Genomic DNA, 27,558 nt, shown 5'->3' on the forward strand with positions numbered 1-27,558 from the left:
GTTTATTTCTGGAATTTCCTATTTAATATTTTTGGACCGTAGTTGACCGCAGGTAACTGAAAACGCAGGTGCTAAACCATGGATAAGGGGGGACTACGACTAATTGTACCTTCCAGACTGCCAGTCAGGGAATGGAAACCCAAGTAGAACATGGGCCTTGCTGAGTAGAGGAGACAGAGATCAAAGACTGAGGACACTGAAGTGACTGGAATTTATAGGGCAGAATACTAGAAATGAAGAAGACATGTAGGAAAAAACAAGAGTTCAAAAAATATGCTGTCTTTGGCTGATAGTAAGCTGTATAGGGTAAGACTCCACAAGGCAAAGAACAACTACTGGGGAAAGAACAGTAATTGAAGAACTATAAATGAAAGGATTACCAAATCTCACATTGGGAAAGGCTACATTAAATAAGGTTCCAGCCAGCCAGAGTGAAGACACATCGCTGAACCTATGCAGCATTCAGTAGAGACCCCAGAATGTCCATGTCTCAGGAGTGAAGCAAAACCGTGACCAGGATAAAGACTACTCTGTGTCTTCCTTAAGTCTCAAAATGATTAAATTGATCAACACAAAATTTTACTGCTTGCCAGATCAAAGAGCAACACTCCCTAAAGGAATATAATAAAATCCATATATTCAACAATGTAACATCAACTAAGCCAAGCATCCAATCAGAAATTACTAGACATGCCAACGATTATGGAAAAAACTTTTTCTCTATAACCAGGAGAAAAATTAGAAAACAGAAATAGATCCAGAAGTAAAAGAGATGATGGTGTTAGCAGACAAAGACTTTAAAACAGCTATTATAAGTAGTTTAGTTATTTATTTTTTAAAATGAACACAGTAAGAGAAATGAAAACTTTTAAAAATAACCAATGAAACTTCTAAAACAGAAAAATATAATATCTGAAGTTAAAAATTCACAAAATGGTTGTAATAGCAGTTTGAGGCTGCAGAAGAAAAGGTCAGCGAGCTTGAATAGAACACAGTGGGGGAAATCTTTTCAAAATTTGGTGCTGTAACAATCAGATGTCTGTATTGAAAAATATTAACTTTGAACCCTACCTCTTACCACATACAAAAATAAACTAGAAGCATATCATAGAACTGAGTGTAAAAATCAAAACAACAAAACTTTGTGACTTTGTATAGACAAAGATTGCTTAAAACACAAAAAGTACTAACCACTTTAAAAAACTGATAAACTGGACTTTCTCCAAAGTAAATTCTTTTGCTACTTAAAAGATGCCATTTTTAAAAAAAAAGATGTCACATCAAAAATTGAAAGAAAATATTCACAATATAGATCTTAACATAAAATTGTATCCAAGAATATAAAGGAACTCTTACAACTCTACAGTAAAAAGACAAGCCACTTTTTAAAATGAGCAAAAGATTTTAACATACTTCACAAAAGAAAAAAATGACTGACTAATAAAAACAAAAAGATACTCCACATCATAGGCACCATAGCAATGTAATTTTAAACCAAAATAAGGTATCACTCTACACCCACTAAGAAGGTTCAGATGAAAAGACTGATATTACCAAGGCTTAGAAGGATGTAGATCTGCAAATGTCACACATTGGTGATGGGAGTATGAAATGGCATAAATATCTTAGAATACAGTTTGGTGTTTCTTATAAAGATAAACTCACCATATAACCCATCAATTCATCTCTTAGGTATGAACCGAAGAAAAATGAAAAACATATGTCTACACAGACTGCTTGTATATTTGTATATGAATATTTGTTGACGCACACAATATGAATGAATCTCAAGAACATTTGGCTGAGCTAAAGCAGCCAAACATGGAAGACTAGATACCACATGATTCCATTTGTCTGTAGATCTAAAACAGGTAAACCTAATCTGTACAGATAGAAACGTAATGGCAGCTGGGGTTGGGTTGGGAGGTTGTCTGCACAGGGGAAGAAGGGAATATTTTAGTGTGCTGAAAATTTTCTGTCTTGATTTCTATGATGGTTACATGTATTTATGCACATATAAAAGCTCATAGAACTGTACATTTAAAATGAATACATTTTCTTGCATGTAAATTATACTTCAATAAATTTGATAACATATGCATATTTACACACTCATAGGACAGTTACTGTAGGTTTCCACCTATACACCTTTTGTATCATCTATCTTTTTGATATTTCTTTTGTATCAGATTTAGGTCACTCTGTGTCTATCCTTTCCTACTCCTGGTAAGTATCAGCCCCTGCCCCATCATGTTGTATGAACAACACAGACTGACATATTAAGCGATAGCTGTTGTCATGTCTATAAATACCTTCAGCTGTACAAAAAGAAAACATCACAGACTGTTCCCAATTTGGTGGTTCACCTATAAAAGGTTTGTGGTATACCAAATGAGACCTACAGATCTATAATCTTCTGGCTCATATTCATGCCATAATGCTTACATTAAGCTTTTCATTTTTCATTTTTCTTCGGTTAATTATTCCTCACGCAGATCTTTAAAAATTCTGCTTTTTTTCTTCTTCTAAACATAGCACATTATGGGTGTTATCCCAAGTCTTTGCTCCTGAATGCCATGCATTGGTGAAGGGAAATGGGAAGAAGCTTGAAGTAACACTCACCATGCTTTTCATCATCTGAAAGCCTGTTTGGACCAAAGATAATACAGGCTGTGGATTTGGTTGCCAAAAACATCAGATTTTTGGTTTCAGCTCATGATCCAGATGCTGAAAGTGTGTCAACTGGGTAATAGTATCCAGGAATAATTCAGCCCAGTAGTCTTTGTAGAGAGATGGACAAAATGAATGTCAAGAATGTTCAACAGCCAGAAAACAAAAGTATATTGTCAGCTAGCAACAATAAGAGAATCTTAACAGATGTAATTTATAGCATTGCTGTTGATGAAGTTAGTAACCTTTAGCAAGGAGACAAAGAATCAATAGCTGCTTGAGAGTGTGCAGCTACAGAAATTTCAGTGGGAACTGACCAAGAAGTCAAGTGAAAGAGGTGCTGGCAGAATATTTAAACAAGATGAAAAAAAAATTAAGATTAATTATAAATAAGTGACCAAAAATGTGGCATGAGAAGGATTTCTTCAACTTCCTAGAAAAATTGAACCAATGTTTATTAAAAGTATAGCAAATTTAGAGAATTATACATTGATAGATTCATGGAAAGGACTTTTAGGTATTTAAACTATGGCTTTGAAAGTGCAGAATGGGAAAATATATTTTTAAAATGCAATGCATGCACGTCTATTTATCAGTGCACTATCCATTTCTTTGCTTAGGTTTTATGGTGTTTTTGTTGAAATGCTTATCAAATAGCCTACTCAATTGGATCATGGTATATTGATGCACAGAGTTAATCAACAGACAAGATAAGTGATAAGACCTCAGGGAAGCAGCACATTAGAGCTCAATTCCAACACAATGAGCTGCCAACACCCTTGGGAATGTATACTGTTAAACAAAACAAAGAGGCCATATTGCTCAGTGAATTCAATGGTATCTAATGGGAATTTCAGAGTAAATTTACTTTCAAGATGTGTAGGAAGCTTAGTAATTCAAAGTGATTTTTCTATCGCAAAGCAAATCATCCCACCACATCTTTTCATTCAACACTGATCAGTTTGCTTAATGGATTATGAAGGGAGAGGATGCACTCCAAGTAGTGATCCTTCTTGCCTTTAATTTTGCGTTTGAAACTCCTTCACTGCCTCCTACAATTCTATACTATCTCTGCTGTCACACTTAAGTATATCTTTTGGCTTCAAAAAATTTTGGGGGTGCACAGTTTAGGATGCTCACTTTTCACAGTATAAAACATCTCTACAAACAAGCAAAGGGCTCAACAAAAATAGAATGCTGTCAAACTGACAAAATAATTGGGTAATTTTGAGTTAAGTTCAATACTTAGTGCAGTAAATGAGATATGCTATATTCTCAAACATTCCATATTCCTGTTTCCAGATACTTCTTTAAAAAGTGATGTTAAAATAAACCTTGATGATTTACAACATTTTGCTGTTTCTCCCCTTACCTACCTTTATATGTATATCAACTCAAAGGCAAGTGAATAATGTCCTGTGGATTTTGAAAAAACAGTAACTATTTCATTTGATAGTCAAGGTCCAAAGACAATTGGACCTGACTCTATGAATAACTGAGTAACATTCCATAGAAGGCTTTCTCACTTTTCTTTGTCTTATTCTGAAAACACAAATAAAACATTGGATTGAAATGAAATTAAGAATGACTTTTATGAAAGAGGATAAAATTTTTAACAGTGACCTTCTTGACTTGGGAAGATTGAGGGTTTGAATGCTCTGTGATGCGCACTAGCTCTTTCCATGAGGCCAACTCCATTGTTGGCTGCCTACAATTGTCCCAGTAATAACGGCAACCACAACTACACCTTTTTTCTCTGTTCAAGGCACTGTACTAAGTCCTCTACATGTAACTCACTGAATTCTCTGAATATTTCTAAGCATTAGTTAGCATCATCTCCATTTTGCTATTGAAGAAAGTGAAGCACAAGGAATAATTAAGATCACAGAGCTTAGGAAGAGACGAAATGGGTTTGGACTCTGTTCAGAACCATGTACTTAAATGCACAAGGAACACAACAGGAGTGGGTCCATGAAACACCACTTGTGGACATCCTTCAGCTAAAAATAACAGCCAGGTTGAAACAGCAAAAACCTAACCAACTGATGGTCAGGAAGGGTCAATATCTTTCTATGTTCAATTGTAGAACTGAAAAGATGTCTCTTAGAGTCTACATGAATTTGTGTTAAAGAAGGAACAAATTCCAAAAGCAGGACAGAGTACTTTTAGAAATACAAGAAGGAAATTTTAGAATCATTTTCTTGTTGGTACGTCTTATTGCTAAAAACTGATCACCATCAGAAAGCAACTTTAAAGAATCACCAACAGTTTGTGGCTTACTAAATGGTGAGCTGGTCAAAGATGATGGATTTTGTGGTCTATTTTTATGTCGTGGGGCATAGTGGATGTTTGCTAAGCAGGCACTGAGATCGGCACTTTACACATGGCATGGCATGGAAGGTTAAGAATTATGTCCTCTTTACAGATTTGGAACCTGAGTCTCGAATGTGTTAAAGGTCACACAGCTCCTAGGAGGTAATGTTGAGATTCATCTCCTGGTCTATCTGAGGACAAAAGTGCTCACTCTTTCTACTGTCCTAAGGTTTGAATGCCATCACAGAAGCCCTAATACAAATAAGAACAGATATTATTGTCCAAGATGAGTTTCAATTGTCAGCTCATTTACTGAGGTAGACATCTGGACTTTGGAATGGAAAAAATCACTGGTTGTTAGTCTCTCACCCTATTTTAATCTCTTCTTTTTCAACTTACACGAGATGAGGACCTGAAAATTTGAATGTCTGAAAATAAATCTGAAAAATAAATAAATAAATAAATAAATAAAAATAAATAAATAAATCTGGTGATATCAGATTAGCTATAGTTTTCAAACATGTATAGGAGGGATGGAAAAATAGCCTGACCTTGTTCTCGAGATGGAAGATGCTTAAAGGCATGTGTGAAAAGCCTCTAGAGGGGAATATTCACTATTTTTACCAGCTCAGCTCTGGTTCTGTTGCCTAATCATTTTCTTATCAGCAAATATTACATATTTACACAGGTGCTTCTCCAATTTAATTGTCCGGAAGCAGTCACTGCAAGCAAAGCTACGTGACTCAGCTTTGGTGATATAGTCCAGCTGGGAGCTGACAGGTAAATAATTACCACTCATCAAAGTGGAAATGAATTCAGGTTCTTCAAAGTCAGATGGGGGGCGGGAAAGGAGGTAGGGGTTATAACTGAATGTTAGGAATATCAGGAGACATAGGCCTAGGCATTCTGGTCTTAGATGAAAACAACAAAGAGAAGAGTTGACAATAGTAAGACCTTGGCTGCCATAGGTATTATAGTGCAAAGACCTCTGCTGATGCTCTCTTATTCCCTGTTCCAGCATAATTAGCTTGTGGATCATAGAAGCCTGTCTGTAAAATTGAGTTGGATGATGAGCTATGTCCTTTTTAGTCCTTGCAAGGTATAATCTCATGATTTCATCATGCAGAATTCAGATTTCTTGACATAAAGAGGGAAAAATTTCTTTCTTTGGCCTCTGTATCAGTAAGTACTATTTAAAATAAAAATTAAGAATGAACACATTTGCTCCTTAAGAGCAAACCATATGCTCTGAGTGCTAAGTGAACAGAGTTAGGTGGGAGGCTATCCATCGTCTAGCGGTGAGTGGCTTTCCGTGGAGATTTCCTTGGAATGATTATGAAGAATGCCTTCCCCAAGGTCTGAGCTCCTACATGATGTATTCATGAGCATTGAGGACATTTGTTTAAAAGTCAGCCTGTACTGGCTCTAGAAAGCCTCTCAGCCTTTTTTGACGGTCCCTTTTCAGCTTCTTGGTAATGAACAAAACAGGTCTGATAATGTTCAATAATATAGTCAGGAAGTGTGTGGTGTGGGTCTGCAGCTTTCAAGCAGTTGACACAGAAATCTAGTTTAATCAGCATTGAGAGCCATGGCTGAAGACGCCTTCTGTGTTTTGGGACCAGCCAGCATGGCTGTGTGAGCCTCAACAAGGCCATATTTTGACTGGTTTTCGTCAATTTGACTCAGGTTTTTTTTCCCCCCCTGCCTTTTGTAAAAGCATTTGGCTTCAAAGCAGAAGAAGAATTTTTTCGTTGTAACTCATAGTACTCTCTTATTGTCTCTCATAAAATGTGGGTTGAAGGATTTACCTTTATGGTTTGGCTCCTGGTGAGAAATAAACAAGAGTCCAGCATCAGGGGAAAATATTAATTGAACACTTGAGTTTCTTGTGTTTACTCTCTTTATTCTGAAATTGTGGTGCATACCCCTATGCCCTGACAATTCCCACCTTGACCTTGAAGGTGGGTTTGGGAGAAACACAGGCTCTCTTTTGTCGGAATGAGCACCCCAAATATCACAACCCTGAAGAAAAATACCAACATCTTAAGGAAATGATTCTGACTGACTGAGGTCTTCCACGATGCAATACTATGTGCTGACTCAGGGAAGCTTAGTTTAGGGCAACATGCTGAAAACATTTGCAGGCCTGGAAAATCACTGGCTTAATAATTCAAGATGCTTTTAAGTTACAAAAAAATACATAAAAACAAATAAACCTCCCTTTCCAAAGTTATGTTGTAGGGTAAGCTACTCCTGAAATGAAAAAAACAGAGCCCTCAATCAAATGCAAATTCAGCTTTGTGAAACTTTTAAACAATTGACAAAGAACTATACCTCAAATAGATGAATGTAAATATCTATTACATGAGTTCAAAATATTTTATGAAAAGTGAAATATTTAGTCAATACCCCAGATGTATTTTCATCTGCGTGTCATTCATCTCAGGGCTTCCAAAGGGATTTTCCAAATGTTTCATATTCCTAGATGATTTTAGGATTTTTTTCTTTTTGTATTGCTACACAGCAGACACTAGTATATATACACCAACATTTCCTAATCTTGGCACTATTAACACTTCGGGCTGGATAATTCTTTGCCAATGGGGCTGTGCATTGTAGGACGTTTCAGATCGCCCGCAGCCACTACTCCCTAGATGCCAGTCACATGCCTCCAGTTGTAACAACTGAAAATGTCTGCAGACATTGCTAAATATCCCCAAGGGTGGCAAAATTGCCACCAGTTAAAAACAGACTTTACTTACTTTTACTACTTTCATCCCAAATATACCTAATAAGGTAGGAGCTATTATGATCCTCCTCTTTCTTATCATTTATATTTTATGAGAATGTGGCTTAGAGTGCATTAGGTGACCTGTTGAATTTCACAGACTAGTCGGTGGCCAAGGAAAACTTCAACCAGATCTGCAAAGTTTATACTCTTTATCCTAACACTGTGAACACCCAAAATTTGAGGTGAACAATACTGTAGGTGCTTTCTCTATAGTCTAAGAATTCTAAAAATACAGAAATGAATGAACACTTTCTTGAAATTGTCTCAAAATGACTGTTCAAATGTCCTCCCATTCAAAGATGTTTGTTGTAAGGCATGGGAGTTCCACACAGTTGCATACCTGGACGGAGGTGACTGAGCTATAGGTATTTACTTCCATTTGCTCTTTGCCTCTTGCTAGTTATTCCAGTTGCTTGAATAGATAGATAACTCTACAGAGCTTGCCAGAGTCACCTCAAAGCAGACTGCCTTAACACTGCTTGGTAATAACTACACTGTGACAATGGAAAGAGAATGGAACTTGGGAGTTGAGAGCAGAAAACACCTAGGGTTGTCTGCTCAATAGCTCTGGGAATTGGGGGAAATTGGTTAACTTCTTTTAGCTTCTGATTCCTTATCTGAAAAAGGACAATCACAACTAGTGCTTGTAAAGAGAAGTTAATATGTGCACAGCCAGAACATAGAATTTGGTATGTAATAGGAATGTAATATACGGCAGCCATTATCATGGTTAATGTAATGGTTATGAAACATAAAAGAAAATTTTTAATTTTCATTAGGCTATTGGTGAGGGATAGGGGCTTGATAGTATTTGTTGAGCTCTTAGTATATACTAAGCACTGTGCCAAGTGCTTTACATGAATTATTTCATTTCATTCATGAAGTTCATTGCCTGCTGGATATATCGGTCACCCCTTCTTTGGTTTACTTATCTGTCACCTTCACTTACAGGAGAGCAAGGAATATATCTACTTAATTCACTGTTGTAGCTACAGTACCTCATACATCAATGTTGATTGAATTAATGAATGAATGAACCAGTGAAAGCAGAAAGATCACCCTAGGAAGGACCTTTGACTCTGTCCCCTTATCAAGCACTCCTGATTCTTTCATGCCGACAGTTTTGGTATTTATTTATTTCTCCTCGTTCATATAGCTTCGAGCCTGCTCCTGACCCTCGCTGCCTTGAATTGGAACTATTGCAGCCACATCATAATCCTCGTGGGGTTTCTAGCCTCCTCTCACTCTCACCCATGCTTCTCGCTGCCGCCATGGGACTCTCCCTCACACACCACCATCAATGAATCATTACTGACCAGGTCCAGGTCAGCATGTTCAAGTCAAAACCAAGTCTTTCATACCTGATCCCAGCTTGCCCTGACCCAGCTCCCCTTCTGCCTTTTACTGACGGTACCATCTATTCCAGGCAGATCATTATCGACTTGAACATTCTGGGATGTGAACTGGAAAACCATCCCACCATTTATTTAGCATGCCTCCTTTGTACCAGGCACTATGCACTAGGTGTGCTACAACACAAAACGTAATTCCTGTCCTTTTGAGCTTAAAATATAGATGAGGAAATCGCTGAAACAACTGCAGTACAATATCAATTTATTTTTAAAAGGGCTGTACAGGGCGCCAGATAGGCACCTGGAAGTGTCTCTTATCCACACTTGGAAGGTCAGAGAAACGTTCCCAGGGAAGGGAGGACATAACCTGACATCTGACACCTGGGAGACAAAGAGAAAAAATAATGTAGAGAGAAAAAATAATGTAGAGAGAACAGCATGTGCGAACCCTCCAGAAAGAAGACTATGGCTCGTTTGGTGAACTGAAAATAGTTGAGAACATCTGGAGAGTCCAGTGCAAAGGAGGTGGAGGAGAGAGGAGGGATGAAAGATGGTTTGCATCACTGATATGGGTTTGTGAGACATTTGAACCCCACTCTCAAGACAATGAGGAATCACAAAGGAATTTTGAGTACGCTAACTAAAATGTTACTGTTTGAGACTAAAAGTGGGTGGCACTGCCAGGGACACCTAACTCATGTAAGTTACCATTTCTTCTTTATAAAATGTAGCTGTATAAAACGAATATGTTTCCTGGCAGAAAAGGGAATGTCAACTCCTGTGTAGCAATGGAGTTTTGTCCTAGGAATCTGGAAGAGATCTGAAAAATCTACATTCAGGTCTTCCTTGAGCTGTCAGCAACTTTGGCACTTCACTATGCCTCAGTTTCCTCCTTTGACAAATGATGGAAACTGACCATCTGATCTCCCAGGCCTCTCCCAGCTCCTTCCTCCTCTGAATCCTCTCTTCTTACAGATGGTCATTTTAAAGCTAAAATTTTGCTGAGAAGAACCATCTGAGGAACTTGTTAAAATCACAGAAACCCATGGCTCATCCTCTGAAATATGGGTATTGTAGGTATGAGGTGGGAACATTAAGAAATAAAGTGTCCCAAATAAAACTCATGCACTGGACCTCAGACCAAACGTTCTAGAAACCCTGTGATAGAAGGATAAGTCCCTCATTTAAATAGAAAAGAGGCCTGGAGTTGCCCACTCTCTCTGGAATTGGCCCCTGTACAATTAGTCAAAAAGAGCCCCAAGTGTCTAATTTTATCTTTAGAATGTAGAAGTCAAGTTAGAATTGATCACATCATGGAATTGAAATGAACTGAGTAAATAGCATCCCCTTACTGATCTCGTGCTGTGAGGCCTACCCTGCGCCACGTACTTGACACCCGTTAGTTCCTCTAATGGGAGCAACCACAGGGGCAGCACCACTGGGTTCCAACATTAAGGGGCTAACGTAGGGGGAAGGAGGCCTATGGCATTTGTGGGTGAGAAGTAAACATCGCAGTGATGAGAGTTGGGTTATCTTTCCTAGTTACCCATCACCTGATCGTTGGTATTCCAACCATGTATGGAACACATTCGCTCTTTGCTTTAGTGTTGTTTCCTCAACATTTGAACATTTTAACCAAAACAACTACCTTGTGAATATATTATCATAATATACAATTAAAAATATGCCACTCCTTGAGAATGCACTCAAGGATATCAATTTCCCACCTCCTCCCTTCCTTTCAGATATTCCTGAAGTAGGTAAGATGAAAATAAAATGCATCAAATAATGCATCTGTGGAAATCTTTGCAGGAAATAATCCATCAACCTTTGAGACAATCAGTCAGTCTCTTAAACCAGGGTGACTGCCTGCATATAAAACCATAATTAATATCAAATTAGAACACACCTAACACCAGGTACTCTCAAACAATGAAAGAAACAGAACATAAGGAGAATTGGATTTCGAAAGCTAAGTGGGGACTCCGAATTAACCAAGAAAACAGGTGTTCTGATGTTAAGCACTATTCCTGGTATCATCACTAAGATGTTATTGGCACAGACGAAAATGACACGACAGCAGGGGAGCGCCAGGTGTACAGAGCTTTACAGCAACACTTGCCATGAGTTTTAGTTTAAGGTCACTCTGCATCCTTTCGCTGCAAAGGTTAGTTTCCAGAGGAAACTTAATCATCAGTATCCACTACCAATTAGTGGAATGCCCCTGGAGAAGAGGAAAACAAAATAAAAGCTCTCATCTTAGATGACAAGGTGGCCGGGTGGGGCAAGATGGACTTCAGAGACCAACAGAACTGGATTTAAGTCCATGCTCTACTACTTCCTAGCTGTGTGTCTTGGCAAGTTGCAAAACTTCTTGGTGTTTATGGTTCCTCATTTGTAATGGGAATAATAACCAGTACCTTGGAGGCATACCACAAAAATGAGAGTTAACAGGTGTAATATGCTGTAATGCAGGGTCTCAGTTCCTGCTCCCCGCACAAGAACTCAGGACATGGTGAGGCCAAAAGGGAACAACAACAGAATCACAGACAGGGGAGTCATACCACTATATTCTCGATGGCGGCTGGTCGAGACACAAAAGCAAACATCTGCCAGTACCCCAACAAGGAGTCTTCCTGCACCCCAGTCTCACTGGCAGCCGGGCAAGACACAGGAAGTAGGATCAACACGATCTGCAATCCACAATCCACTTGCTAACCGCCCTTGCTAGCCGCAATCTGCGCTTGTATAGCCACAGCAGTTATATCAGTGGCTAACGGCTAACTGGTTACAGCTGATGGTCATCTACTACCCGAGCCAGCACCTTTCCATGTGAGGTCGAGAGCCTGGAAACTGCTCTCTGGGACTGCATCCCTACATATTCCTAGGATACAGGTTGGTAAAGGAAGGCATGCCATATACAGTAACCATGATAACGGAGTGGTATTCCAGTGAATTGGTTTCCTTGAGCTGAAACACAAACACCACCCGCCCCTTAACACAGGGATCTGTTACAAAGTGAGGTTCTGAACCTGCAAAGCTGTGCATTGTTCTGTAGACATGCTCAAGACTCAGCTAAAAATAGGCTGCCACTTTCAATAACCTCTACTGTGGTACAAAGCCTTCCTTACTGTTTAGTAGCACACATTGTTCTACATGGGGATTTTCATCTTTTTTGTTGCCCCAAACTCCAAGAAACCGTTTTGAGACTCTCGTACATCAAACAGATGGCACATATTAAATAATAAACTTATTTTCCCACCTTATTACTCTATTGCATAAAAAGTCATAGGTTTTGAATTGGCATCATTCATTCAGCAATGAATATCTATAGAATATGATGTGTTACATGCCAGTGACCCAATGCTGACCAGGACTTGGTCCCTGCTCACAGTTTAATGGGGAGACAGACAAGTTAAAGGACTGAAGGATAAATGAGAGAGAGCCAAGGAAGGCACGAAGAATGCTTTGGGCCAAGGGAACAACAAGTGCACTCTTGATTATCGGAGAATTATTTTCAAGGCTTTGAGGTGAGAGAACAAGGTGAGCTCCATAAAGGGCAGGTTTTTGGGGTGGCTGGAACATGACCTTCCCAACGTAGTTAGTCCTGCAATGCCTCATGTTGGTAAAGCATTTGATTTCCATTAGACTTACTGCAAACTTCCCCCAGACCACTGATGCTTTCAGACCCCTAAGGATTTGTAGACTCCAACTGAGAGTAATAAAGGGCTTTAGGCCACACAAATTGAAGCTAAACTCCCAGCTCCACAGTTGAGTACCTACTCAACCCTGGGCAGGTCACATGTCATATTTGAGCCTCAATTTTGACATCCACAGAAGAAGAATAACTACCTTGTTGAGTAATTTTGACCATTAGATACAGCGATGGGTTGGTTAAAGCACCTAATTTGTGCACTGACACATGGTCGACAATCAGTCATAGCCATTAGCCATTACCAGCAGCAGGAATCCACCAATTTTCAACTGGCAAACACTGAAAAAGTGCCTGTGGTCAGAAACCAGGTATATCAAATTTAGAGTTTTATGTTTTGGAGATTAAAACCCCTTATTAATAATAATCATACAGTGATAACACTATTGAGTACTTACTCTGGGCCAGACACCACGTGTCATGCAGGGCGGCCTGTGGGGTCTCTGCTCCCTCTCCCCACACAAGAACGCAGGATATGGTGAGGCCAAAAAGGAACACCCACGGAGCCATAAGTAGGGGAGTTATACCACTATATTCTCTCTGGCGGCACTATACTCTCACTGGAAGCTGGATGCACACTGTCCGCAAACCGCCATCCACACTTGCCAGCCCAGCCGCCATCTTCTTGCTAGCCCCCATTCTTTTTGTCTCTCTGCTAGCGTAGCCACAGCAGTTATATTAGTGGCCAATGGCTCACTGGTTACAGCTGACGGCCAACTAGCCACAGCTGATGGCCATGCAATCACAGTTGGCCATTTACTACCTGAGCCAGCACCTGTCTATGTGAGGCCGAGAGCCTGGAAACTGCTTTCTGGGGCTCTGCCCCCACACTCCACCCCTACAGGTTTTCGCATCACAATCTACGCGACAAGCGTCTTCCGCGAGGGGCCCTGTGCGAGGAGCCTGGAGGTGAATGCAATATCCTGGACACAACTAGGCTCTCTGGGCACAGCCAGGGTTTCTCAGGGCACCATCAGTACTTCTGGGCACAGCCAGACGTCCTGGGCTTCTTAGGGTACCACCTGTCTTCCCAGACACAGCCAGGGTTTCTCAGGGCACCACCAGTACTTCTGGGCACGGCCAGACTTCCTGGACTTCTTAGGGTACCACTAGTTTCCCCGGGCACAGCTAGGATTTCTCAGGGCACTGCCACTCTCTCTGGGAACAGCCCGACTTCCTGGGCACAGCCAGGGCATCTTCAGGGCACAGCCAGACTTCCTGGACTCAGCCAGGGCTCTCAGGGCACTGCCACTCTCTCTGGGCCTCTCAGGGTACCCTGCTGGAACAACAGCGACTCACAATCAAGGTGCTTACATATTCTCAATGGCGGCCAGTCAAGAGACAAAAGCAAATATCCCCCAGTTCCACTAACAACAGTTCCCAAACAAACAGTCAAGCGGTCCATTAAATTAGGGATGGAAGGCAATTCCCCATAGTCCATAGTCATTCACCAGGGCTGTCCTGGGGGTGAGGGATGACCTTGACCTCACCCTCAGCTCCCACGGAGGACTCAGCAAGCCTTTCCTCCTGGGACAAGTCCCGCATCCGGGCTGCCTGACCAGGAACTTCCCGGCCCACAGGGCTGCAACGACCTTCGCTTTCTCTGGCCTGTGCTGGTTGGGGAACCGTCCACATCTTTCCACCTCTCCACGGGGCTCCATCTCTCCAGCAGCTGCATGGCTTTTCCTGTGCTGGTGGGAGAACCGTCCATGTCCTCCCACCCCTCCATGGGGGTCCAGCTCTCCAGCAGCTGCTGCTCCTGGTCTTCCTCAGACTGAGTGTTCATACACACAGACTGCTCCACCGTCCTTTGGAGAGCTTTGGCCGGCACCATACCCTGCTCACTGCGCCATTTGTCGTGCAGGGCGGCCTGTGGGGTCTCTGCTCCCTCTCCCCACAGAAGAACGCAGGATATGGTGAGGCCAAAAAGGAACACCCACAGAGCCATAAGTAGGGGAGTTATAACACTATATTCTCTCTGGCGGCACTATACTCTCACTGGAAGCTGGATCCACACTGTCCGCAAACCGCCATCCACACTTGCCAGCCCAGCCGCCATCTACTTGCTAGCCCCCATTCTTTCTCCTCTTTCTCTTAGAATAGCCACAGCAGTTATATTAGTGGCCAATGGCTCACTGGTTACAGCTGACGGCCAACTAGCCACAGCTGATGGCCATGCAATCACAGTTGATGGCCATTTACTACCTGAGCCAGGCACCTGTCTATGTGAGGCCGAGAGCCTGGAAACTGCTTTCTGGGGCTCTGCCCCCACACCACGGGATGCATTCATCTTAAATTCTTAATCAACTCCTGCAACAATCCTATGAGGTCATTTGCATTTCATAAAACACTGCTCCCATTTTCTACAAAAAAAAAGTCCATGAACTCAAATGTCTTTTGACACTTTAGATCAAAGAAAGTTAAACAGGTTTATTTCCTTCAGAACTTCTCAAGGACTTTAATTTGACAATATGCATTATCAAATCCAAGATAGAGAAAAAGCGTCTAAAAGGGTTTTCTAAATGTATTTGACCATTAAATCCCTTTTTGGTTGGATGCATATTAGAATACCTTTAAAACATACTTTGTGAAAGGCTAAAAGAATTATCAGCTCCATTTTATACCTCAGAAAATGGGGGCTCAGAGAAGTTAAGTAACATGCTTGATGTCACACAATTAGCAAGCTAGGTGGGTCATGACTTGATACCAGGTCTTTTTAGCTCAAAAACAAAACAAAAAAAAAACCCTCTTAATCACAGGACAATTATCTTCAACATTGCCCCAGTTCTTGGAAACTCTTTAGGATGCAAACTAAGCTCAGGCTATTGTGCATAGAGTGGCCTCCGAAATGAAACCCAAGAAAATCTTAAGATATCAAGTAGGGCAGCACTCTGAGTCCAACCACATAGGAGTCACCCCCTGCACTGCAGAAACCCAGGAAGAATCTCAGCACTGTCTTGTGTTATAAAGATGTTAATCGCCAGAAATCTAACATTATTACCTCTTCTAGCTGTAACCTAAGGCTGCTTCTCCCCCTTGTGACGCTCATACCCCACTCTCTATGTGGCCCAATTCTTCTTCATACCGCTTGCTATTTTAATGGTGGTTAGTGACAGGTCGCACCTGGCTGTTCCCTCGGCAAAGGCAATTGCAGGCCACCATTGACATATTGTTTAAGTAAATAACTCACTTAGCCGAAACCTAATAATCCCTCCACGAAACTCAGAGAATATGAAAAAGAATTACCCCATCCAGTTTCCTAGGCATTATGGGAACTGGCGAGACTTTCATTGACTCCAGCAGTCCATATGTTTGAAGGTCAAACAACACCTGGGGATTTCTTTGAAATACGCTAATTGAGCCTGGATGATTTAGAGTCAGTCTTGCTGAAAGGCTCATGGATCACCAATGGTAAGGCAAGACCCGGTTTTCAAAACTCTGGCTTCTCCAACCCTAGCTTTGTCAATTGGCAATGAATATTTGATGCTGTTCGAAGATAAGACCTGGACCATACTGAGTAAAGAGAAAAAGAAAAGATTGCTTTCAAACGTGCTATGAAAAGGAGACTTGGCCCCAGGTGTTCAAGGTGGTAAAGAAATCAGAACCAGCCAAAGGAAAATCAGGCAGAGGGCCTAAAAAGGAATAGTTCTCAACCACTAAATGTACATATGCAGCACCTGGGAAATATGTTAACAATGAGAACATCCCAGCTGGCCTTTTCCTTTTGTTCCCCTTTTAGCTGGTTTTCATGGAAACCTTGTTTTCAAGAACAACACAGAATTACCACATACAGAGACCAGTTTGAAATAGATTGGGAAAAAAATAAAAAAAATAAAACTTGGACTTGACCTATCTGGTTCATATCACATGCCACCAGGTAGTTGGTTTGCTTTGTGCACAGGACGCTCCTACCTAATAGCCAAAGGTGGGCCTGGGGGTGGAAGAGGCCCTCCCTATTTCAGCGGGCCTCGGTTCTCGCACACACGCACAGTACCTGGTACTTCTCCTTAGAATTCATAGCATTGGGGCGGAACATTTCTTTTTCCCCACCAGACTGTCAACTGTATGAGGGCCACACCCATCTTGGTCACTGTTAAATCCCTGCAACCTAGCACAGTACACCTAGGTGCTCCCTAATTATTTGCTGAGTAAATAAATGAATGGCATGAGAAACCAATGACAAGGCTAATAAGAATTTCCTGGAGAAAAAATATTGAAAGATAAATTAATTCTTGAGGAAAAAATTGAGACATTGCACAGGCATTCGTTTTCATCTAATAATTTAAAAATGTACATTTGTGCCAAGAATGACACCATTTGGTTTTAACCACTCTCAATCATGATGATTGCGGGAGATTTTGGAAACTGGAATAATGATAACAGTGGAGTCGTAAAAATAATGATGGTCAATAATGATGATGAACTGGACTTGTCTGCCTGGACCTGTGTTAGGTTTTGTCCATGTATTACCTCACTTAATTGTCTCGATAGCCTACTGAGGTAGGTGTCCCCATTTTATGAAATGAGAGGACTGGGAGCTAACCATGAGAAATCCAGTCTGTGTGTGTTCTCAAACAGTATTCAGATACTGTATGGAAAAGTTTGTTGATTTCTGCATTCATTCATTCATTCATTCAGTGAACAAACACCTGAGCACAGGCTCTATCCTAGTACTAGACACCATAGACAATAAGCAAAAACACATACAGTACCAATGCTTTTGGAGTTTACAACCTAGTGGGAGAGACAGAGGTTAACCAGCAACCATACAAATAAGAGACAAACATAACTGAGTGCTAGGAAGGAGCAGTATATAGTATTAGGAGGAATTAGTCCTGGTCAGATTTCTTGAGCTAAGACCTGAAGGAAGAGTAGAAGAAAATTAAAAATGAGAGGGAGAAGCTTTCAAGAAAGAGGGAAGAGGTGTGCCAAGGCCCTGTGGTAGAAAGACACATGGTGCTATCCAAGGGAGTTAAACAAAGTTATGAGAGGTGAGAATGGAAGAACAGGAAAGATGTAGCCAGAAAGGTAGGTTCTAGAGCAGTGATTTTCAAACTTGAGTGTAGACATCAGAATCATCTGGAGGACTTGTTAAAACACAATCTGCTGGATCTCATCCCCAGTTACTGACATGTTAGATCTGGGGTGGGGCCAAGGCTTTACATTTCAAAACACACTGGGTGATGCGGCTGCATTCTGAGAACCACTGCCCGGCACTATACAGCACCTGGTGGGCCAGGGGATGGACTTCTCATTCTGTCCTACAGAGAACGAAAAATCACTGAGGGGGAGTCCAAGCACAAAGATGACATGACCCTGCTTATATTTTGGAGGGAAGGGAAAGTCGCTCTAGCTGCAGGTGGAGAAAAGAGTACATGTAGTGAGGCCACTGTGGGTGCAGGCAGACCAATCAGAAGGCATGTTGTTGTTCAAAAAAGAGATAATTGTAACCTGGACTGGGGTATGGCAGCGGAGACAGAGAGGCAGGTGAGTTTGAGAGAGACTTAGGAGGGTGACATCAAGAAGACTTGGTGATGAATATGAGTCAAGGGAGAGAACAGCTCCTTGAGCAACTAGACAGACAGTGGTGCGGTCACGGAGAGACCCTGGATGAGGACCAGGCCTGGAGGAGACTACGAGCTCAGTCTAAGACTTGATGAATGTGAGGTACCTCGGAGGCATTCAAAAGATGGCAAGCAGACAATTCATAAATATATGGGTCTGGAGCTAAGTGGGAGATCAAGACTGCTGATAAAAATTGTGAGTCATCTGAGAACATGTGTGATATGGAATGATGGGGGTGGATGAGGTCACCAGGCAGAGAAGTCAAACTAAGAAAAGCAGAGGGCCTAGGACCGCCAACATTTAACCCCTGGGTAGGAGATGAACCCCCAAGGAGAAAGACAAAGAGCAATAATAGGACAAAACTCAGAAAGAATTGTGCCCTGGAGCCAAGGGAAGGAAAGCAGCCCTAGGCAATAATGCAAGTACTTCTGGAAAGTCAACTGAGATGAGGACTGAGCAAGTCAGTGTGATTTAGGAAGGTGGAGGAGACTGTAATGAAAGCTGATTTGGCAAAGGCAGAGAGGAGATGTGGGGACCAGGCTATAGGTGAAGTTGGGGAGAGAGACTGTTTCATCCCCAGCCTTCCTTTGGTATTAGTTTCACTCTCCTCCCTCTCCACTCATGCCCAAACCCATTATTTCTCCTCCCTATTTACTGCCAAGTAAATCAGGAGTTCACTCTTTCCTTTTCTAATTTTTACTTCTCATTTTATCTTTCTACCACTCTAATTTGACTTGTGGTCCCATTACATTCTTGTTAAATGCCATATATATTTTCAATTTGTTGTACCAACCCACAGAATAGTTGCAAAAATTGACCTACTCTGAACAAGAAAGATCCCATTTCCTAATTTTTGTTAAAGGAGATCTCAAGAATGCAAGACCCCATGCCCTGTTCTTATTACTTTCACTGAACTTTGGAGAATGGACAATCATAGAAAGATTTGCTGAATAGGTCAGCAGAAGGTAAAAGCAACATATAGAAGCCCTGTACTTATGAGAGGAGTCTGTGTCTACATGGGGAAAAAATTTTTTTGGGGGGAGGCCCAAATTACTCTCTGCTTAACTAGCACACAAACCTTGGCTTGGCAACTTACCAGCTGTGTAACCTTAGACAAGACACTCAACCTCTCTGAGACTTATCTTTTACTCATGCATAAAATAGACACAAGGATAGACACCTTAAATTATGGTTGTAAAGGATTCACTCTTTGGTACAATGCCTAACTCATGTAAGCAATTACCGCATTACAATAGTGACTGTAGTGGGCCAAGCAAACACAAAGAAGGATGAAAAGCAGTCCTTCAAGATGGTGTTGTTTTCCAGAAGTTATCCTTAAATCCTGAGTATTTAGTTGGGCTTTTCTACACTAGTGCCGTTAAAGAACTTTTAAATCCATTACACTTTTAAATTTATTCACTATGGATTGTGCCTTCTTTGTTCAATATTGTACTCTTCCCAGAAAAGAGCTTGTAGAAGATGCTTTTTAAAATTAAATACTCCCAGGTTTTTAATATTTAGCTTCTATTTAAATAAACAAGAGATGAGGTGGGTTGTAAAACAAGGAGAAGATACATGAATTGAACTCGTTGGTTTTGTTTAAGGATAGGCAGATAAAACAAACATAAGAGGGGAAAAAAAGCATGGCCTAGTAGGGGAAAGAACCAGAATAGACAATGAAAGTGTATATCATTCATTCATTCATTCATTCATTCATTCATTCATTCATTCAACAGGTCAGCTCTGAACACTTACTTAGTAAAATGGCCCTGGGGTAGGATCAAAACCAAAAGAATCAGATTTTGTTGTTGTTTTTTCAACTCTTATCCTGTCAGATACAACCTTGACTCATTGTTTAAAGTAGAAGTGGAGTCAACAGATCAGATGCCAAAGAGAGAAACAATGTGATTTATTGAAGGATTTTTCTGCAGCTTGTCAAAAGGAAACCATGAAATTACTGCATCAGAAGTTCCACATCAAGTTCATTATCTGCCTATTGCCAACAGAAATGTTTTTCAGAAAAATTTCTCCATCCAGTAGCACCGCTCAGCAACTCAAAAGAATGATAATAATGATGATATAAACGTTTACCTTTAGTGTTTAAAGCAGTGTGCATGTGTTTGCCTGTGTTATCAACTGGTGCAGCCACTACGGAAAATGGTTTGGAGGTTCTTCAAAAAATTAAAACTAAAGCAATTCCACTTCTGGGTATTTATACAAAAACATCCAAAACACTAATTCAAAAAGATATATGTACCCTTATGTTAATTGCAGCACTATTTGCAATAGCCAAGATATGGAAGCAACTCAAGAACAAAATAAATGAACAGGGGCGGCCAGTTGGCTCAGTTGGTTAGAGCGTGGTGCTCTTAACAACAAGGTTGCCATTTCCATCCCCACATGGGCCACTGTGAGCTGCGCCCTCCACAACTAGATTGGAACAACTGCTTGACTTGGAGCTGATGGGTCCTGGAAAAACACACTTAAATAAATTTTTAAAAAGTTAAAAATAATAAATAAAAAATAAGAAAAGTAAAAGAACTTATTAAAAAAAATAAATGAATAAACAAAACAGGAACAGACTCATAGATACAGAGAGCAAACTGATGGTTACCAGAGGGAAGAGGAGTTGGGGAGTAGGGTAAAGAAAAGGTGAGAGGATTAAGAAATAGAAATTTGGTAGTTACAAAATAGCCATGGGGATGTAAATTATAGCATAAGGAGTATAGTCAATAATATTGTAATGATTATGTAGGGTGTTAGATGGGTACTAGAGTTATCAAGGTGATCACTTCATAAGTTATACAAACGTCTAATCAATATGTTGTATACTTGAAACTAATATAATATCATATGTCAACTGTAACTGAAAAATAAAACTTATTTTAAAAAAAGAAACAAATTGTGGTTACAAAATAATCACAGGGATGTAAAGTACAGCATATAGATATAGTCAACAATGTTGCAACAACTATGTATAGTGTCAGGTATGTACTAGACTAGTCAGTGAGAGACACTGCATAAGTTCTATAAATGTCTATCCACTATGCACCTGAAACTAATATAAAATGATATTGTCAACTGTAACTGAAAAAAACAAATAAACAAATATTCTTTTTATATTTTGGGGGGTTCAGAAAAACTTCTAGTTTTGCATTTTAAAAATTCTACATTCTTATGTACCCTGCCCATACAAATCAAGTGTGAAACTACCTTTTCTCCGCCAGCACATTTTAACTTTTTTTCTTTTTTGAGCTTCTTTGCAAAGCACCATGGGTACCCAGCTCATTTTTCATCTTCTTAAACTCTTCTTCCCTGCCACCTCTCCACGCAGGGGGGCCCCATCTAACTGGCCCGTGAGAACTTTCTGCAAATTAATCACTCTGAATCCTGAAGCTCAGGAAAAAGTTTCTCATTCTATCCCAAGAGCAACAACTATTTCTGGCACCAAAAGAATGTTTTCACTCACTACCTTGAAGGCCACTGAGAATCAAAGGAAATGGCAGGACTATTAACTGTGACTTCATCTGGTGCTGGCGGCCGGAGACCGAAGGAAAAAGGATATTCTTTCCTTGGGGTAAGATTTTTTTGCCATAAACTTGTTCCTTTATTGTACCCACTGTTTTTTCAAGCACAGTTATCTTCCTAAGGAACTTTTTAAAAGGCCTTTCATGGGTCATTTGGAATTTTCACTGAGACACAACCCTGGTTATCTATGCATCAGATTTCCGTGCTATTTGGGGGGTTACTTTTTAATACAAGATCTAATCATTTCATACTAAGGGTCTGTATGCTTTGTGAAGTTCTGAAGGCCAGTAAAAACACAAAGATACTGTTTTCCATGTAGCATAGGTTGTATTTGAACCAAAGATATTTTTCGTTTAAATTTGAATAAACTTTTTGGAGCATTTATTATATGCCAGTTTCTGTGCTAAAACGTCCCATATACAATTGCTCTGAAAATCCTTACAAGAACTCTTGGATGTGTGAATTATTATTATAGTAGTCCCCCGTTATCCTCAGTGGATATGTTCCAAGATCCCCAGTGGATGCCTGAAACCATGGATGTACAAAACTCTATATATACCAGGGGTGCCAAAAAAATGTACCCAAGTGGACACTTTGGTCAGTGTTGCTCAAGCAGTTAGTTCGCCGTAATCAGAAGTGTCTGGACGCAGATGGTAACCACTTTGAGCACCTCTTATAATTGCAGAAGTCAAACGTGACTTGTATTCATCTTTTGTTATCGGTATGTATTGAGTATTACAATTTTAATACAGTTTTCCTTTCTTAAAATGAGTATACATTTTTTGGCACCCTCTGTGCTATGTTTCTTCCTGTACATACATTGCTGTTACAAACTTTAATTTATGAATTAGTCACAGTAAGAGATTAACAACAATAACTAATAATAAAATTAAAAATTATAACAATATACTGGAATAAATGTTATGTGAATGCGGTCTCTCTCTCACTCTCTCAAAATATCTTATTGCACTGTATTCACCTTTTCACTTTTCAGCTTCTCTTTGGCATATCCGAATTGCCAGCATCACTACTCTTCTGCTTCTGGTCCATTATTAAGGAAAAAAAAGTTACTTGAACACAAGCACTGTGGCACCACTGAGCCAGCTAAGTGACTGATGGGTGGGGAGGGTATACAATGTGCGAACACTGGACAAAGGGATGGTTAACATACAGGACAGGACAGGGCAACAAGGTGAGATTTCAGCACTCTGCTCAGAACAGTGCACAATTTGAAATTTATGAATTCTTTATTCCCACAATTTCACATTTAATATTTTCGGACTGCAGTTGATCACAGGTGACTGAAACTGCAGAAAGCAAAACCATGGATGACGGGGACTACTGTATTCTCATTTTACTGCTGCAAACATTAAGTAACTTGCTCAAAATGACAATTTTTGAAGTTGGGTGATGGATACATGTAGAGTTTATTGTACAGCAGGTTCTTGAATAGCATTGTTTCCTTCAACATTGTTTTGTTATAATGTTGGTGAGAAAAAATAATCGAATCCCATCGGTGCCACTCACTTGTCTGTGTGGCGTTCACACATTCTCCCCATGTCTGTGTGGGTTTTCTCCGTGGATTCTGGTTTCCTCCCATGTCCCAAAGATGGCCACATGAGGTGAACTGGCCTGTCTATGTTATCCCAGCCTGAGTGAGGGTGTGGGGAATGGGTGTGTACCTTGTGATGGAAGGACTTCCTGTCCAGGCTGGTTTCCCTGAACTGGAATAATTGAGCTGGAAAATAATTGTCTCACTGGTTTTTAATAATCTTTATTAAATGTATATACAGCCTACATTTATTTTAATGTCTAATATTAAAAATGTTTGGGGTATGTATTTAGAAGTTTGGTGATATTTTTGTGACCAGAGATATGCTGTAGAAACTTAACTCTTGTTCATATCAATTAACCTGCGATAAAATTGGTTTTATTACACATAATTTCGCTTGAGTCTCAGTTTCCAAGAACCTATTAATGATGTTAAGTGAAGACTTATTGCACTATGTTCTCTCATTTTATTTGTGTTTAAAATATTTCACAATACAATTGTAATTGCTATTGATTTTACATTAATTTCCCCAAAGGCATCCAGCTCATGAGTAGAGCTTGTGGTTTCAGACCCACATCTATGAGCCTACAAAGCCCAAGCTCCTAAACTTGAACGTAGTGTTGACTATTGCCCAGTGGATAATATTAGCCACTGGATTCCAAAACAACTTCCTAGAAAACTAAAACCCAAACCAAAATTAGTTAGTCCATTTTATGTACTCAGCAGCAGGCACCCCTAGTAAAGTGACACTGGAATTGAAATACTGGGTGTATCATGTTACAAAAAACATTTCCTAGATAAAATGGATAAGTTTTTTAAGACCAATCAAAGCTGCATGCTCACCATGAATAAGCTTGCTTGCGTGCTTTATTTATTTATTTATTTTGCGTGCCATTTGTGGTATAAACAGCCCCTTCTTAATGGGTATTGCAGGCCCAAGAAGAGCAAACATGGCATCTGGCTGCAATTCCTGGAAAAAAGTTAGCTCCACATTTGCTGTTTCCTGGTTATTTATGCCTCAAGAGAGAAAAACATCTCAAACAATGACCAGGGGATCTTTGAGAATGGGTCTAGATGATTCTTTTATCGAACACCTAACAGCATTACACAGTTCATGTTTCTATAACCAATCGCTATTGATTTTATTTTATGGTTTCATTCTTTCATTTCTTAAAGTGACATAGAAAATATATTTGTTTTCTAAGCAAAAGCAATGTTTATTTTCCCTTGGTAGAATCTCATAAGCCCCTACGATACATGCTGCCATCCTCAGATACTGGGAAATCAGAGCTGGGGCTTACCCTAGCCCCAACTCTCTAACATTTAAGAACAACTTGTAGCCCCAACTGTGGAGACTTAATGCCATGCTTTGCAATTTAATTATGTCCGTGAGGAAACATGAGATTTCTCTCTTTTGCCAAAGTTTGGTTTAAATGGACCTCAGACTTGCCTGAGGAATAGTTTCTAGAGAAGCATGGAGTTCTGGGAAGCATCAACCATATGTCAGGGAGTGGGGGAAGCATTACTTTGTTTGTAAAAAGAAAAGAAAGAAACGCTGTAGAGCTTAAGAACATAAACTGGTGCGTGCGTGTGTGTGTGTGTGTGTGTGTGTGTGTGTGTGTGTGTGTGTTGGGGGAGGTGATGCTGTTGGGTTGCGTTCTTTACTTATCACTAAAATGGCTTATTCAGATAAATCTCAGTGGAGACCCCTCTGATACTGTGCTTTCTAAACATGAGGAAAACATTTTGAGCCACTGAAAATGCTGATAAGGCCATCTTACAACAGTTGTTTACTTGGCCAAATCTGTTATTGCAGAAACATCCATATCAGATATAAGTCATTTAAATATTGCAAAAAATATTAAAAGGCCCATCTACCTCTTGTTAAAACAGATGACTAAAAGTTGATATATTTGAGCAAATATTATCTTGGCGCTAGGGAAGTAAGATCAAAAGTCAAACAAAGGTTCACCTCCACTCCATGCCCAGCCCAGCCCCGACTCCCAGTGAATTTAAGCAAACATGTCCTTGTAATTCTCAGGCCTGATGTCTTAACCCAGGCGTTTTATTTTTATCAAACCCTGCATCCCATTTCTGTTACAAACTTTTCATAACATAACCATACTACACACACCGTTTGAAAAATATTAACATGATCTCACTACAATACAGATGATAAATAAAAATAATTAATTTATAATAAAGTAACACATTTTAAAGTATAAGTACTCAGGCATGATTATACTAAAAATCATACTGATGCTTGCATCACTTAATATCACATTATCTTGGATTTCAGAAAAGTTAGTGTGCTCACGGAATGTGTGTTCTTTCTCTTTCAATTTCACATTTTGAAATGAGAACTAAATAAGTACATTTGTATATACATGCATATAATTACTATGAATGTGACAGCTACAAACTCAAACTGATACTCAAAACCAAATTGTCACAGGTAGCATTGTCATCAGTGATATGATTTTTTGAAATGGTGAGCGAGCAATGCTTGGTAAATGTCTGAAGTTAATTAACTATAACCTACCCTATGTAGTTGCATTCCTGGAAGATATAATAATATGAACTCATTATCTATCTATCTATCTATCTATCTATCTATCTATCTATCTATCTATCTATCTATCTATCTATCATCTATGTATCATCTACTTACCTACTATCATCTATCCAGTCTAGGTTCTACATAAGATAATCATATGCAGGTTTTTCAACCAAATAAATGTCCAATAGGATATTTTAAAGTTATACAGCACACAGGAAAATTTCCTATTTTGTGTGTCCACCTCATCCACTGCAGGCTGAATAGCGGCCCCAGACGCTTCCTACTAAATGCCAGTAGTGTCCCCCCAGTTGTGACTGTCTAAATTATTCCTGCAAATTTCCAAAAAGCTTCCTGGTGGTTATGCTCCATTTGAGAACCCATGTCTAATGTCAACACCAAGCCAACACCCTCCAATGCTTTCCTGCATAATTCGTACTGTGGTTGCCCGAGGGATGCCCTCTTTTCACCTTCATTCTTCATCCCTTTTAGAGCTCAGACAAGTCAGTCCCTCACCTTTGATTTTACCTGCCACTAACCCTTTTATCTGGACCAGATCTCTCCTACTTCTGAATTCCCATTCCATTGGTTATCTCTTGGGTTTACATAATTAATTACCTACTAACTGATGCTAATATTTGAAAGTTTCATGCAAACGTGTCTTGTCCCTCCAAATCAACTGCGAACTCCTTAAAAGCAGTCTTTGGGGTATTTCTATTAACACAATTCTGTAGAGACACCTGTGGACTGAAGTTGAGTTAAAAAAGCTAAAAGTGTAGTGATGTAGATTTCATACTTTTGGGACTCATGAAAATGCAAATTTGGAGCAATCCAGACTGTAACTCAAACTCCCAAGCCATAATTCTACCTGAATATTATTCTCGTAGTACAAATTCACTCTGATCCCAATTCACAGTGCCTGGCACTCTTACTCAGACCCATTTTGAACTTATTTCTATGACTTTCAGATACCATCTACATTCTCTAAAGCAGTTTCTCAAACTGTGGTCTATTTATACTACCTGTGCCAGAATCAACTGGAGATACTTGCTGAAAACAAGATAAAACAAACAAAACAAAAAATCAATATTGGGTGCTGACCTTAGAATCTACACTGTGGGGACAGAGTTCCACAGAGTAGTTTCCAGGCTCTCGGCCTCGAGTGGGGAGGTGCTGGCTCTGGTGGTGAATGACCATCGACTGTGATTGGTTGGCCATCAGCTGTAACCGGTTAGCCAATTGGTGACTGATGTAACTGCCGGGACTGCGTTGATTAGTTGGTTGGTTGGCAGGCAGAAAAGGTGAATGGCGAACTGTGGATCGTGTGGATCCTGCTTCGTGAGTCTCGCTGGGCCGTCAGCAAGAATATAGTGGTATGACGCCCCTATCTACGGCTCTGTGGGTGTTCCTTTTGGCCTCACCATATCCTGCGTTCTTATGTGGGGAGCGGGACCAGAGACCCCACATGATACTCTGCATGACATACACCTTGAGTAACACAGTGCTGTATAATATACA

At 40.1% G+C, this 27,558-nt stretch overlaps 1 long non-coding RNA gene across 2 annotated transcripts in view; it reads left to right on the forward strand.

Annotated features, from left to right (window-relative positions):
- LOC109461181 (uncharacterized) overlaps positions 1-24,144 on the forward strand; it is a 362,773-nt gene extending 338,629 nt beyond the window's left edge. The window contains exons 10-12 of one of the 2 annotated variants that reach the window (XR_012489736.1): positions 1,693-5,763; positions 21,738-21,980; positions 22,926-24,143. This is a non-coding gene — a long non-coding RNA (uncharacterized LOC109461181). Of the gene's footprint in view, positions 1-1,692; positions 5,764-21,737 lie in introns of both variants that reach the window. The other variant, XR_012489737.1, reaches the window with a different exon arrangement.
- The last annotated feature ends 3,414 nt before the right edge of the window (positions 24,145-27,558 follow it).

This window comes from Rhinolophus sinicus, linkage group LG10, assembly GCF_036562045.2.
Source record: "Rhinolophus sinicus isolate RSC01 linkage group LG10, ASM3656204v1, whole genome shotgun sequence".
Taxonomy (NCBI): Eukaryota; Metazoa; Chordata; class Mammalia; order Chiroptera; family Rhinolophidae; genus Rhinolophus; species Rhinolophus sinicus.